A 16,888-nucleotide genomic window follows, 5' to 3' on the forward strand; every position below is an offset into this window, starting at 1 on the left:
TGGCACAAACATGTCTAAAAGTGTATCGATACCTGCCAACCAGCGCAGCCCGAGTAAACAACATTACGCCTTTAAAGTCACTGTCTGTACACATATTAACCGGCTAACAGTTCCTTTAATATTATTTTATTGGTAAAAAAGGTCCATTGCCTTCCGTCTGTTAGTGAAGTACTGTAGTTGAAGGCCCCAGTAAAATATGCTGGTTCTGTTCAGAATTTATTGTCTGGATAAGAACCCGTCTGGATAAGAACCCGTCTGGATAAGAACCCGTCTGGATAAGAACCCGTCTGGATAAGCCTGATCGATACCGTGCTCGTTATCAATAAAGATTAACGAGCTCCATCCCTACAGGTCACACCCTACAGGTCACACCCCCATACAGGTCACACCCCCCTACAGGTCACACCCCCATACAGGTCACACCCCCCTACAGGTCACACCCCCCTACAGGTCACACCGCGTAACGGTGTCCCTACAGGTCACACTGCGTTCCAACTGCACCCCTACAGGTCACACCCCCCTACAGGTCACACCGCGTGCCAACTGCACCCCTACAGGTCACACCGCGTGCCAACTGCACCCCTACAGGTCACACCACGTAACGGTGTCCCTACAGGTCACACCCCACTACAGGTCACACCCCCCTACAGGTCACACCGCGTAACGGTGTCCCTACAGGTCACACCGCGTGCCAACTGCACCCCTACAGGTCACACCGCGTGCCAACTGCACCCCTACAGGTCACACCGCGTGGCAACTGCACCCCTACAGGTCACACCGCGTGGCCAACTGCACCCCTACAGGTCACACCGCGTGCCAACTGCACCCCTACAGGTCACACCGCGTGGCAACTGCACCCCTACAGGTCACACCGCGTGGCCAACTGCACCCCTACAGGTCACACCGCGTGGCAACTGCACCCCTACAGGTCACACCGCGTGGCAACTGCACCCCTACAGGTCACACCGCGTGCCAACTGCACCCCTACAGGTCACACTGCGTGGCCAACTGCACCCCTACAGGTCACACTGCGTGGCAACTGCACCCCTACAGGTCACACTGCGTGGCCAACTGCACCCCTACAGGTCACACTGCTTGCCAACTGCACCCCTACAGGTCACACCGCGTGGCCAACTGCACCCCTACAGGTCACACTGCGTGCCAACTGCACCCCTACAGGTCACACCGCGTGCCAACTGCACCCCTACAGGTCACACCGCGTGGCAACTGCACCCCTACAGGTCACACCGCGTGGCAACTGCACCCCTACAGGTCACACCGCGTGGCAACTGCACCCCTACAGGTCACACTGCGTGGCAACTGCACCCCTACAGGTCACACTGCGTGGCAACTGCACCCCTACAGGTCACACTGCGTGGCAACTGCACCCCTACAGGTCACACCGCGTGGCAACTGCACCCCTACAGGTCACACCGCGTGGCAACTGCACCCCTACAGGTCACACCGCGTGCCAACTGCACCCCGACAGGTCACACCGCGTGGCAACTGCACGTGATCCTAAACGGTGTCTCTACAGGTCACACCGCGTGGCCAACTGCACCCCTACAGGTCACACCGCGTGGCAACTGCACCCCTACAGGTCACACTGCGTGGCAACTGCACCCCTACAGGTCACACCGCGTGGCAACTGCACCCCTACAGGTCACACCGCGTGGCAACTGCACCCCTACAGGTCACACCGCGTGGCAACTGCACCCCTACAGGTCACACCGCGTGCCAACTGCACCCCTACAGGTCACACTGCGTGGCAACTGCACCCCTACAGGACACACCGCGTGGCCAACTGCACGTGATCCTAAACGGTGTCTCTACAGGTCACACCGCGTGGCCAACTGCACCCCTACAGGTCACACCGCGTGCCAACTGCACCCCTACAGGTCACACCGCGTGGCCAACTGCATGTGATCCTAAACGGTGTTGATTTTAGCAGCACATTTTGATTTTAGTCGAGTCATAGTCTTTTGAATAAAATTTAATTTAGTTTGTCACATTTTAGTAATCTGAAATGCTACTTTTTTAAAGTCTACTTTTACTCGGCTAAATGTCATGCGATTTTAGTCGGCTAAATCTACAGTTGGTTTTTGTCGACAAAAATGGCCTTGATGCCGTCGTCATGGCAATTTTAAGCTTGCTGAAAAAAGCCGATCTACAAGCACACAGTGCGACGTGTTGTGAGCTTGTAGATCTGCTATTTTCAGCATGCAACCAAGTGTAACATGATTTATACTGGATCTCTTGTCCACTAGTCCCTTCCTGACATTGTAGTCTAGTTTATTTGTTGACAACAACATTGAGTCCCAGAGCTCTGCAGAGAGAGAGACCCTGGGACAACATGAGTCCCAGAGCTCTGCAGAGAGAGAGACCCTGGGACAACATGATAGTTTGTTTGAGTGCTGCCATAATCGTGCTAAGACTCTGACCACGGCTGTTTTGTATATGATTTATTTCAATTTAAAGGCAGAAAAGAAGAACAGCTACAGGCTACAGACACAAAGAAAGACATAATTCAAACTCTCTGCCTCGTTGTTTAAAACACTAACCCCACAGCAAAAATAAAAAAGCTAGATTTAGTAAATAGACAAATAATGAATTATACATTATTATAGTAAACTCATAGCTGTTTGAGAGGGAAGAGGCACACTGGATTCTACATAACACTTAAAGGCATAAGTTTCCAACTTTCCAACATGTTTGGGGTCATTTTAACGTCTACCCACTCCAGACTGTTGTTTTAAGTTGCTTGATTCACTATTTAGATTTACTTGATATTAATTTTAACTGGAAGGCAATGTGTTAACTCTCTCTTTGCCCGTCTCGCAGACTCTCGCTGATATCCAGCGGTTAGCAGCGGGTTCCACTCTGGTGCGACAATGAAATGATTCCCCGCTGTCCAGGGATCTGTCCAGGGATCTGTCCAGGGATGTGCTGATTTGTTTTAACGAGTGGGGCTACGTCGTGCGCTCGTGCACGTGCTCGCGGGCGACCACCAATTGAAATAACTTCCTTAATGTAGGCCTATTTATTAACCCATTTTGACCTGAGATCAGATTCTATAAATGTCTTCTACATCCTGACAGTTTTCTGAAAAAGCTGTTTCTATCTCAGTCGTTCTTCGATTTTTCAAAAATAGCAGATCTACAAGCTCATAGCGTGCTAACGTCACCTCTGTAATTGAATTAGTTCATGAATCCATCAGCCTGTTATCCAACTCTATAGTCTACGTCAGACTCCTACAGTAAACTACTTAGCAGGTGGACACACCGGGCCGTCACCATTGATAGGCATCAAGGTCGCTCATTCCTGTTATTTCAAGCTGTGACACTCGGCGTTGATCGGAAGGTTTCGTTAGCGAGGTGCGCAAACTGCGAGTGGCTGTGCGGGCTTGCGTTAGTGTTGTTTTTGACAGCAAGTTTAAATATAGTTTTAAGTTAAATAAAATGTAATTTACTTTTAATCACATTTTAGTCATCTGAATTGTTTTAGTGTTAGAATAGTTTTAGTCAACTAAATATCATACAGATCTACAGTTAACTTTGTGGATAAAAATGTTGATGGTGCCGAAATGTCTGATTTCACTCTTGGTTGCATGCTGAAAATAACTGCTCTACTGAATGAGTCTTCATGTGAGCCTTCATGTTTCCACTAGTGGTGAAACCTTTGCTACAAACTGTACAAGCAAAGGGCTTTTCCCCCGTATGAATCCTCATGTGTGTTTTCAGAGTTCCAGCTCGAGTAAATCTTTGACTACAAACGGTACAAGCAACGGGCTTCTCTCCTGTATGGATCATCACGTGTCGTTTCAGATGTCCAGCTTGCCTAAAGCTTTTGTTACAATCTTTGCAAACGAAGGGCTTTTCACCCATATGAATCATCATGTGTTTCTTCATATCTCCACTGGTGGCAAAGCTTTTGTTACAAACCGTACAAGCAAAGGGCTTTTCACCGGTATGACTCATCATGTGTTCTTTCAGATTTCCGCTAGTGGTAAAGCCTTTGCTACATACTGTACAAGCAAAGGGCTTTTCCCCGGTATGAATCAGCATGTGTGTTTTCAAAGCTCCAGATCGATTAAATCTTTGACTACAAACTGAGCAAGCAAAGGGCTTTTCCTCCGTATGGATCATCATGTGTGATTTCAGATTTCCAGCTTGAGTAAAGCTTTTGTTACAAACTGAGCAAGCAAAGGGCTTTTCATCTGTATGAATCATCATGTGTGTTTTCAGAGTTCCAGCTTGAGTAAAGCTTTTGTTACAAACGGTGCAAGAAAAGGGCTTTTCTCCTGTATGAACGACCATGTGTTTCTTCAAATCTCCACTAGTCGTAAAGCTCTGGTTGCAAACTGTACAAGCAAAGGGCCGTTTACCTGTATGACTGAACATGTGCTCTTTCAGATGTCCAGATTTGTTAAATCTTTGACTACAAACTGTACAAGCAAAGGGCTTTCCTCCTGTATGAATCATCATGTGTCTTTTCAGATTTCCAGATTGCCTGAAGCTTTTGTTACAAATTGAGCAAGCAAAGGGTCTTTCCCCAGTGTGAATATTCATGTGGTTTTTCAGATGTCCATCCTGTCGAAAGCTTTGATCACACACTGTACAAGCAAAGGGCTTCTCACCTGTATGAATGAACATGTGTTCTTTCAGATTGGCAGATTTGTTAAAGCTCTGAGTACAAACTGTGCAAGCGAAGGGCTTCTCACCTGTGTGAATCATCATGTGTGCTCTCAGATGTCCAGATTTCTTAAAGCGTTTGCTACAAACTGTACAAGCAAAGCCAGTATGAGTCCTCAGGTGTATTTTCAGATCACGCTTCCTGTGGTAGCCTAGGAAGACTTGGCCACACTTTGTGCAACAAAGGATCTTCTTTCCTGTCTGACTCGTCATGGCTGGCGTTTGGCGTTTAGATGTTTTCTGGTCCTGGTTGGACGGCTCGTCTCTCAACGACAATCCCGGTCCTTCCAATCCCTGTCCTTCCACGCGTTGTTTCTCGTGTGAGTTCCGTGCGTTTTCACCGGCCTCCCGCTCACCACCGTCTTCAGTGTCAGATTCAGAACAGTGTGACGAGAGGAGCTGCTCGCCACTGGTTGTTTGCGACCGTACCCAGTACTGTATGTAAGCTTGTGTTTTCATGTGTTCGGTCGAGGTGCCGGCTACAGGCTCTGTCTCTCTGCTTTCATCATCGTCTTCATTTGTCGACGCTGACCCTGCTACAGCATCCTCTGGATTTAGAAGTAACTCCTCCTCCTGTTCCTCTTTAATCTGTGGCGGCTGTGCTTCCTCCTCCGGGACCAGACCAGGACTCCTCTGCTCCTCCTGGACCAGACCAGGACTCCTCTCCTCCTCCTGGACCAGACCAGGACTCCTCTCCTCCTCCTGGACCAGACCAGGACTCCTCTCCCGCTGTTCAGGAGAAACCTCCTCTTTACACACAGGAAGGAGCGATGGACCTGGGGGGGGGGGGGGGGGGGGGGAGCAGAGGTTATGTCAGCAGAGAACAATTTAGGCATTCATCAGACGCTCTTAATCTAGAGCGATTTACATTACGCAAGAACAAAAAACATGGCAATACATCACATACATAAAAGTATGAAACATGCATGAAACATGCATGAAACATGCATGAAACATGCATGAAACATGCGTAAGCTAAGAACGTAGGAGTGGAATATCTATATGTGAACAACTCAATGTGTTTTCTGATTGGAGGAGAGGTTATGTCAGCACAGAACAACTCAATGTGTTTTCTGATTGGAGGAGAGGTTATGTCAGCACAGAACAACTCAATGTGTTTTCTGATTGGAGGAGAGGTTATGTCAGCACAGAACAACTCAATGTGTTTTCTGATTGGAGGAGAGGTTATGTCAGCACAGAACAACTCAATGTGTTTTCTGATTGGAGGAGAGGTTATGTCAGCACAGAACAACTCAATGTGTTTTCTGATTGGAGGAGAGGTTATGTCAGCACAGGACAACTCAATGTGTTTTCTGATTGCATCACAATTATACTTGTGTTTTAGGGCGATAGCCCCTCCTATGTCCAGCTATTGGTGTGTGTAACGTACATTTTGTCCTAACAATCAAATTCCCATTCATCGACAATGAATGGACAACTTTGAGTGTTTGTGTAAACACAAACATTGAAGACGAAGGTGAGGACGCAAATTCTGATTGGCCGGAATGAGATGATGTATGTTGATGTACGATGAGCGCCCCTCACTTCACACAGGTGTGTTTTTTGTTGGGGGCAGTCCACTGAGCCAGGGCTCGACCTTAAGGCTTGATGGGGGCAGAGCCAGGGCTCGACCTTAAGGCTTGATGGGGGCAGAGCCAGGGCTCGACCTTAAGGCTTGATGGGGGCAGAGCCAGGGCTCGACCTTAAGGCTTGATGGGGGCAGAGCCAGGGCTCGACCTTAAGGCTTGATGGGGGCAGAGCCAGGGCTCGACCTTAAGGCTTGTTGGGGGCAGAGCCAGGGCTCGACCTTAAGGCTTGATGGGGGCAGAGCCAGGGCTCGACCTTAAGGCTTGATGGGGGCAGAGCCAGGGCTCGACCTTAAGGCTTGATGGGGGCAGAGCCAGGGCTCGACCTTAAGGCTTGTTGGGGGCAGTCCACTGAGCCAGGGCTCGACCTTAAGGCTTGATGGGGGCAGAGCCAGGGCTCGACCTTAAGGCTTGTTGGGGGCAGAGCCAGGGCTCGACCTTAAGGCTTGTTGGGGGCAGAGCCAGGGCTCGACCTTAAGGCTTGATGGGGGCAGAGCCAGGGCTCGACCTTAAGGCTTGTTGGGGGCAGAGCCAGGGCTCGACCTTAAGGCTTGATGGGGGCAGAGCCAGGGCTCGACCTTAAGGCTTGATGGGGGCAGAGCCAGGGCTCGACCTTAAGGCTTGTTGGGGGCAGAGCCAGGGCTCGACCTTAAGGCTTGTTGGGGGCAGAGCCAGGGCTCGACCTTAAGGCTTGATGGGGGCAGAGCCAGGGCTCGACCTTAAGGCTTGTTGGGGGCAGAGCCAGGGCTCGACCTTAAGGCTTGTTGGGGGCAGAGCCAGGGCTCGACCTTAAGGCTTGATGGGGGCAGAGCCAGGGCTCGACCTTAAGGCTTGATGGGGGCAGAGCCAGGGCTCGACCTTAAGGCTTGTTGGGGGCAGTCCACTGAGGGCTCGACCTTAAGGCTTGTTGGGGGCAGTCCACTGAGGGCTCGACCTTAAGGCTTGTTGGGGGCAGTCCACTGAGGGCTCGACCTTAAGGCTTGTTGGGGGCAGTCCACTGACCTTAAGGCTTGTTGGGGACAAGTAATACATCTTTCCGGACAAGTTCATTAAAAGTTTACTTGTCCGGTGGACAAGTGATTCTTGTGACAGATAATTGAAACCCCTCACATCCGAGGTATTATATTTCTGTATCTCTGCTTGTCTACACTTTTTCTGTGACGCTCCAATAGCAGCCAACAATATTGTTTGATATTATTGTCTGGCTTTCCTAATAATCGCCTTTCCAAAATAGTTGTCTGCCATTCCGCTCCGAACCTCGGGATATTCTGTTTTTCTTTACTTTCAAAGGGAAAAACTACCCTATGACACGTATTTATTTACTTTAAATAGTTACTGGCCATCATCAAGTCCGTCTTTGTGCTAGACGAGCGATCACTATACATTATATATATATTATATATACACTATCCATTACATTAAAGCTCCCAGTCGATTTATAAACACGGACCACTTTTACAGACGGACCGGATGTTGTTGTGAATGTGTGTGTAGCAGCTAACAATAGCCACGCCACTTTCAAGGCGATCGACAACAACGGGAGGTAAGAATAAATCTATCGCGACTAGCGACTGGACTGCGGAGGGCCGTCAAACACAGGATCTTTTTTCATAATTAGACAGGATGATTTAGATCATAGATTCATATCAATAAACTTCGTCTTTTTGACAATTGGGCGCTGGGCGTTACTAATAGAAAGGACAAAGGACTTCGTCCTGGGCGCTGAGGGAACTTGTTACCAAGTTCTTAGCCCTAGAATATCTGTGATCTTACATTTCATGTATGTCATATCCGGCAGACTGACCACTTCACAGACGGTCATATCCGGCAGACTGACCACTTCACAGACGGTCATACCCGGCAGACTGACCACTTCACAGACGGTCATATCCGGCAGACTGACCACTTCGGCATTTGTAGCACTCACCCAATAATTAATTCGTAAGACTTGGAGTAATTTGGAGATAATTTGTCAGAAAACGCGTATTTAGTAAAAGATATCTCCACTATTCCACGAGCTGCACACGGACAACCTTCTCTCCAGCTACTCGTCCAAAGGACAAGTGCCTCAAAAAGTAAATGTCAAGCCCCATGACATTTTCACAATTTAAAAAAGAAATAGCAGACCTACAAGCTCATAGCACGGCACCAAGTGCCGTGCTATGAGCTTGTAGATCTGCTATTTTTCAGCAGCTAAAAAATAACAAAAGGGGTTCCCGCCCAAAATGGGTTAATATAGCTCTATGAGTGTTCTACGATGTAGACTGCTCTCTGGCGCCCCCCTGTGTGTGTTGTGAATAATGACATCTCCCCATAGCCAAATAACACCATCAGGAAAATGCGGGACACGCATTTATAATTATTATGCAAATTAACCGCAAAGCCGATAAGCATATTCGGATATTTCTTAGAGAGCGGCTAACCGGTTAACTGTTGACACCCTAGTGTGTGTGTGTGTGTGTGTGTGTGTGTGTGTGTGTGTGTGTGTGTGTGTGTGTAAACGCTACTCACAGGCCGTCTCAGTGTCAGTGCAGTAGGTGGGCGTCATGCAGGCAGCAGTCCTCCAGGGGGCAGCAGAGCTCAGGTCTTCACTCAGGGCTGCTGAGTCCTGACTGGATAGACGGACGTCACTGGTAGACATCTGTCACACACACACACACACACACACACACACACACACACACACACACACACACACACACACACACACACACACACACACACACACACACACACACACACACACACACACACACTTAAGGTTACATTTCCATGGGCGAGCGCTGGCGCTTTGGCATGGGGGGGGTCAGATCAACACATGGAATGAATTCTGTACTGGCCATATATGGAGCGTGTCTTGAGTGTACAGGGTTTGATGAGGTCAGATCAACATATGGAATGTCAGAACAGGTCAGATCCATATATGGAGTAATGGAGATCTAAGGGTGGCAGCGGGGGCCGTGTCTTGAGTGTACAGGGTTTTTCGGGCCTGTTGAGAACTCTAGCTTTCGCTGGCTGACACGTATCAGTCAAAAGGGAGACATCAAAGAGGAAGGATGGATGGATGGATCAACATATGGAATGTCAGAACAGGTCAATATTGATGACATCAGGGATCTCCATATATGGGGTTAATATTGATGACATCAGGGATCTCCATGTCTGATGATGTCACGTGATGTCACGAGGCATTGACCATTTATTTTTCAGTTTAGTTTGAATTTAAGTGTGAAAATAGCAGATCTACAAGCTCACTGCGATGCGCTGTGAGCATGAAGATCGGCTATCGGGTTACACAGTTCTCAGAAGGCCAGACATATATGGCCCGGCCCTACCTGGGTCCTCAACTCCTCATCAAACCCTGTACACTCAAGACACTCCCCCCGCTGCCACCCTTAGATCTCCATATATGGAGCTGACCTGTTCTGACATTCCATATGTTGATCTGACCTCATCGCACCCTGTACACTCAAGACACGCTCCATATATGGCCAGTGCACTCGACCTCCCCCTTTGTCGCTTCTCACCCTCAGGCGTCTTAATAAGATTCAGTCCCATGCTGTATTGATGTTGGTACCATTAGGAGAGATAACATGATGTTGGTACCATTAGGAGAGATAACATGATGTTGGTACCATTAGGAGAGATAACATGATGTTGGTACCATTAGGAGAGATAACATGGTGTTGGTACCATTAGGAGAGATAACATGGTGTTGGTACCATTAGGAGAGATAGCATGATGTTGGTACCATTAGGAGAGATAGCATGATGTTGGTACCATTAGGAGAGATAACATGATGTTGGTACCATTAGGAGAGATAACATGATGTTGGTACCATTAGGAGAGATAACATGGTGTTGGTACCATTAGGAGAGATAACATGATGTTGGTACCATTAGGAGAGATAACATGATGTTGGTACCATTAGGAGAGATAACATGATGTTGGTACCATTAGGAGAGATAACATGATGTTGGTACCATTAGGAGAGATAACATGATGTTGGTACCATTAGGAGAGATAACATGATGTTGGTACCATTAGGAGAGATAACATGGTGTTGGTACCATTAGGAGAGATAACATGATGTTGGTACCATTAGGAGAGATAACATGATGTTGGTACCATTAGGAGAGATAACATGATGTTGGTATCATTAGGAGAGATAACATGATGTTGGTACCATTAGGAGAGATAACATGATGTTGGTACCATTAGGAGAGATAACAGGCTGTATTGATGTTGGTACCATTAGGAGAGATAACATGATGTTGGTACCATTAGGAGAGATAACAGGCTGTATTAATGTTGGTACCATTAGGAGAGATAACATAATGTTGGTACCATTAGGAGAGATAACATGATGTTGGTACCATTAGGAGAGATAACATGATGTTGGTACCATTAGGAGAGATAACATGATGTTGGTACCATTAGGAGAGATAACATGATGTTGGTATCATTAGGAGAGATAACATGATGTTGGTACCATTAGGAGAGATAACATGATGTTGGTACCATTAGGAGAGATAACATGATGTCGGTACCATTAGGAGAGATAACATGATGTTGGTACCATTAGGAGAGATAACATGATGTCGGTACCATTAGTTGAGATAACACCTGGAACCCCCTCAAGGACCACTGGTGGTCCCCAGACCACCTGGAACCCCCACAAGGACCACTGGTGGTCCCCAGACCACCTGGACCCACTCAAAGACCACTGGTGGTCCCCAGACCACCTGGAACCCCTTCAAGTACCACCGGTGGTCCCCAGACCACCTGGAACCCCCTCAAGGACCACCGGTGGTCCTCAGACCACCTGGAACCCACTCAAGGACCACTGGTGGTCCCCAGACCATCTGGACCCACTCAAAGACCACTGGTGGTCCCCAGACCACCTGGAACCCCCTCAAGGACCACTGGTGGTCCCCAGACCACCTGGACCCACTCAAAGACCACTGGTGGTCCCCAGACCACCTGGACCCACTCAAAGACCACTGGTGGTCCCCAGACCACCTGGAACCCACTCAAAGACCACTGGTGGTCCCCAGACCACCTGGAACCCCTTCAAGTACCACTGGTGGTCCCCAGACCACCTGGAACCCACTCAAGGACCACTGGTGGTCCCCAGACCACCTGGAACCCACTCAAGGACCACTGGTGGTCCCCAGACCGCCGGTTGAAAACCACTGTCTGGTATATGGGAGTGGTTGGTATATGTAATGGCCGCATCATTAAAGCCTTCTCTAGAAGGTGCACACACACACACACACACACACACACACTTTTTAAATGTACTCATGTGCAAATAAAATAAACTAAACTAATAGTATAGAATACATCGACTATTTCAAAATAGCAGATCTACAAACTCACAAAGTGTTGCGATGTGACGTGTTGTTGTGAGCTTGTAGATATGCTCATTTCAAAAGAAATAAGAGGAAAAACATGGACGTGTGTATGGGGGTCCCTGGGGGTCTGTGGACAAATACCTAAATTGGGGGTCCTTGACAAGAACATGATGGAGAACCACTGGTTAAAAACAGAGCAAAGTCCAAATGAACAACTACACTTAACTATTAAAGTCTTAAAGCGCACGCTGGTCTAAATGTGTGTTTGCTGTCAGTAGTCAGTAGAATAGATAATGGTATAAACACATTAAGAATGGAGCTGCATGATGAAATGAGACATTAAGCTTTGATTTGGTTCACCAACATCTCAAGGGTTGATTCATCACAGCCCGGGATTCGAACTCGGCACTAGACCAAAGGGATATCCCTGTGACTCGGGGGAGATATTAGACTAACCAGGCTCAGGCTCTGAGCCACTCCACTAGCTTCTGCCGATAGAATATAGCTAGCAGCTAACCTTATAACTCTATGGTGCTAACTAGACAGCACGGCTAGCTAGCTAACACCATAGAGTCATACGGTATCCGATAGCATAGCTAGCAGCTAACATGGTGCTAACTAGCTTCCATAGAGTTATAATGTTAGCAGCATCTACAGCTAGCTATAGCTTGCTATCAGCAGCTAGCCGGGAGACTGCATCGTTGTAACGTTAGCATGCTAACGGTGGCTAACGGCCGGAAGCAGCGACGAATGAAGACACAGACAAACATTATTATCAACAAATGAACACTAATAATAATAATAATAATAAACACAGCTTTGAACTCACCGCTCAGTCCAGATACATTAATAATCACCAGGGTTACGAGATGTAAACAAAACTGTCAACAAACGCCTAGTTGTGCAGCATTGAGTCGACCAATCACAGTTGACCGCGTCACTCGACCCGACGTCATCGTCGCGCCGCGGTGTTGACGGGTGCGCGCGCAGCGCTGCATCCCCATGGCAACGCCAGAGCGTTTTGTGTATTATTTTATTCAAATGTACCACGTCAGCGAACTCTGCGATTGGCTGACGTCCTGATAAAAGGACCAGCGTGTTTCAGAGAAGCTCATTGTGTTTCTGTCTCCATCATCACATCTCCTCCAGTCAGAGTGAGAGTGGCTGAAGGTCCAGGATGCGCTCGTTGGCTGCAGCTTTCCGCAGACTGAAGTTCCGCCTGGGCTTGGAGTCCCGCCTGGAGCGCCAGGTGTCCACACGGCGCCGGGCGCTCATCTGCGCGCTGCAGAGGGAGTGGGAAGTGGAGTGTGAGCTCAGCCACTGGTCGGCTGTGGGTCGGACGGCAGCTCCGCTCCCCTCTCCTCCTCTCCAGTGTGTGGTGTGCATGGACGCCCGGACTCAGGTGGTCTTCGTGCCCTGTGGACACGCCTGCTGCTGCCGCCTCTGTGCCGAGAGGCTGGCACAGGCTGGCAGCCTGGCACGCTGTCCTCTGTGCAGAGACAGCGTCTGCCAGTGGAGGGAGCTCTAACACCCCCCTCCCCCCAACGGCCCTTTTAAGGGCCACCTCCCTCTCCCATTGCTGTGACCTTGCCGTTGGTGGAGAGGCTTAACGACTCCATGACCCTGATTGGTCCACGGCATATTGCCGGTCCACATTAGGCGAGAGTCTGAACTAACGACAGCAAACTATTTCTACCTCTCTCTCTCTGTGTGTGTGTGTGTGTGTGTGTGTGTGTGTGTGTGTGTGTGTGTGTGTGTGTGTGTGTGTGTGTGTGTGTGTGTGTGTGTGTGTGTGTGTGTGTGTGTGTGTGTGTAATGGCCCCCTACACAACTTTGCACTTCAAGCCCCACAATACGGTTTCACCTACATGTATGCAAATCGATACGCACCTGTATCATGTCCCGACTTATAAAAAAGTCTCTTGGCGCCATGACCTAAACCGAACAGGAAATAGGCCATTTTGAATTGATTGTGGTGGTTTGCCGCAATTTATGCCATTTCCACGTGTCGCACTTTAACAAACTCCTCCTAGCAGGATGGTCCGTTCCACATAAAACTCGCTCTGCACACAAAAGACAACACAAAAAAACACAAACGTTGCCGTGACCGTGGCCACGCGTCACATTTCAACGCCAAGGAAGTGATAATAGCAGCTGATTGGTCGATATTTGATAGTTCTTTTTTTTTGCTATAACTTTTCAATGGTTTTACATCCAGACTTGTGGGTGGTGTCATCGGACTTGGTTTTGAGTCCTTGACCTTCATTGGTGTAACTTAGCCCCGCCCCTTCTTCTGATTGGTCGATATTTGATAGTTCCAATTTTGTCCTATAACCTTTCATTCAATGGTTTTACATCCAGACTTGTGGGTGGTGTCATCGGACTTGGTTTTGAGTCCTTGACCTTCATTGGTGAAACTTAGCCCCGCCCCCTCTTCTGATCAATATGCTATAGTTCCTATGATTTGCCATAACCTTTGAACAGATTGTGGTACAGAGTCATGAGTCACCTCACTGGACTCAGTTGGAAATCGTTGTCATTCAGTAGAGTCTCTGCTCCCAGTTCTGATTGGTCGATATTTGCCTGTAACGTACACGCGCGAGGGCCTGGTCATCGCGAGGGCCTGGTCATCGCGAGGGCCTGGTCATCGCGAGGGCCTGGTCATCGCGAGGGCCTGGTCATCGCGAGGGCCCGGTCATCGCGAGGGCCCGGTCATCGCGAGGGCCCGGTCATCGCGAGGGCCTGGTCATCGCGAGGGCCTGGTCATCGCGAGGGCCTGGTCATCGCGAGGGCCTGGTCATCGCTGCTTGCAGCTTTAATTTGAATTGAATTGATTGACTTTAAACAGTTTGCAGGAGAAAAAAGAAAAGCATTGATTTATTGATTGATTGATTGAAATATTTATTAACAGTTTGCAGAATTAATAATAATAATAATAATAAAACTTTATTTGTATAGCACCTTTCATGACATGAAATGCAGCTCAAAGTGCTTTACAGAGCAATGAAGAGAGAAAAAAAGAAAAGAAAAGCAAGGCATAAACATTAAAAAAACAAGAGCAGTAATGCAATACAGTGATGACATGAATAACAAAATAAAAATAATATGTTCTCTCATCTTAGTTCTAGTTAAAACTCTGGCTGCTGCATTTTGGACAAGAATTACAGTACATTTCAAGCACAAACTCAATACAAAGACTGTTAACTGTGAGTGGACGACCCAATTAAGCATTACACTTGTTTACAAGAGGGTCCACCATGTTTAATTCATCAAAACATTTAGAGAGCACAGTAAAGTAGAGTTCAATACAATAAGAGGATTTATAACTCAGTAAAGCCTATGGCTTGTTTCCATTGAGGTCCTTCAGTTCATACTCAATTCATCTGAAAATTCACTGTTGTTATTTAGACGTTCAGATGCTACTGTATTCACAGTGTTAGCAGAATGATAGTATTGTTTTACTATATAAAACAGATCTATAAGCTCACAATATGTCACATTGTGGCACGTTGTGAGCTTGTAGATCTGCTATTTGCAAATGGCCAAAGTTTAAATAAGGCTGAAATGGTTAATGTAGGCCTATGTTGTGTAATAATAATAATACAAATCTACAAAGTAACTCAAGTTTTCAAATAATTCTAGTGTAGTAAAAGTACTCTTTGCCTCTGAGATGTAGTGGAGTAGCAGTAAAAGTACTCTTTGCCTCTGAGATGTAGTGGAGTAGCAGTAAAAGTACTCTTTGCCTCTGTGATGTAGTGGAGTAGCAGTAAAAGTACAGACAATTGGAAATACTCCAGTGACGTAAAACAAATACCTCAGAATTTTAGCAAAGAAATTGCGAATGAAGCTTGGCTTTTTTTACCGAAACAGATCCTGCTTTCCTTGGCCTACTAGAAAGAGACTAATTGAAGCACTTTTCATCTTCGCTTTGGACTACGGGGACATTATATACAGAAACGCATCAGCTACCACACTTCAAATCTTAGACCCAGTTTACCATTCTGCCCTCAGATTTATAACAGGCGACAGCTATAACACCCATCATTGCATACTGTACAATAAGGTTGGTTGGCCCTCACTTGCGTCAAGAAGAGACCAACACTGGTTTTTATTTATCTATAAAGCTCTAATTGGGAACTCACCTTCTTATTTAAACTCTCTTTTACAATGGAAAACATACACGCTCTCAAGATTATTTGATGCTTGAGACCATACATACCTCCACTACTTCTGGAAAATCTGCTTTCAAGTGCGCTGCCCCACACACTTGGAACACCCTACAAACTTCACTAAAGTACAGCTCTCTTCCTTCTCTATATATATCGCTTTCAACTTGATATATCAACGTTGGTAAATATCAACTGTACCTGTTTTAATTGAGTTGATCACTATGTAATGTGTTATTACTATGTTATTATTACCAGTCATTTACTTTATTCATCTATGTTTTGTTTTCTTTGTCCCCCCCCCCCCCCCCCCCCATTGTACATTGTTGATGTGTTGTAATCTCGGCACCACTGAAAAAGAGGGTCTCAGCCCTCAGTGTGTTCTCCGAGAACGAAATAAAGGTTGAAATGAAAAATGAAAAAGAATGTTACTTAAGTAGTTTACAGCACTGGAGTAAATGTTAATGTTAACACCAATTAATATTATCAACAAGAAAAACATATATTATTATTATTATTATTTTATTCAAAATTAATAACTCTCAACAAGAATCCAGTGAGTCATTAAAAACGCTAGCAATATTAGTAGTTAACATAGTTATGTTTTACATAAGCTTCACTCATGCAATTTAAAGTGTGAACAGGAATGTTTGATGTATTCTGCCATGTCCCGTTGTCACCACAAGATGGCAGCAAAGCCTATATTCTGCTTGGTTTGGTGACATGTTGTATATTTTATATCGTTCAATGTTCACTTGTAGTGCCCTATCCCCTACTGAGGTTTGGAGGAATGCTTATTGAACAACTTTTATGTATACTCCAGAAAAGAGCATTGAGAATTGTACACCATATTGGGTACAGGGACCATACGAATATACTAGTTCTGAATTGTATTGATCTATTCTACATACTGTGAAATATAATGAAATGTACCCATTCTACATACTGTGAAATAATGAAATGTACCCATTCTACATACTGTGAAATATAATGAAATCTACCCATTCTACATACTGTGAAATATAATGAAATCTACCCATTCTACATACTGTGAAATATAATGAAATGTACCAATTCTACATACTGTG

The 16,888-nt window shown here is 46.6% G+C and overlaps 1 long non-coding RNA gene across 1 annotated transcript; it reads right to left on the bottom strand.

The window, feature by feature from the left end:
• Positions 1-1,980: 1,980 nt before the first annotated feature.
• Positions 1,981-12,549, bottom strand: LOC306918057. Its single transcript, XR_013789278.1, has 3 exons — positions 12,464-12,549; positions 8,789-8,918; positions 1,981-5,467 (listed from the first exon to the last, which is right to left on the bottom strand). It is a non-coding gene; the product is annotated as an uncharacterized lncRNA (long non-coding RNA).
• Positions 12,550-16,888: the final 4,339 nt, after the last annotated feature.

The sequence above is a fragment of the Electrona antarctica genome (assembly GCF_951216825.1).
Source record: "Electrona antarctica genome assembly, contig: scaffold_64, whole genome shotgun sequence".
NCBI classification, from domain to species: Eukaryota; Metazoa; Chordata; class Actinopteri; order Myctophiformes; family Myctophidae; genus Electrona; species Electrona antarctica.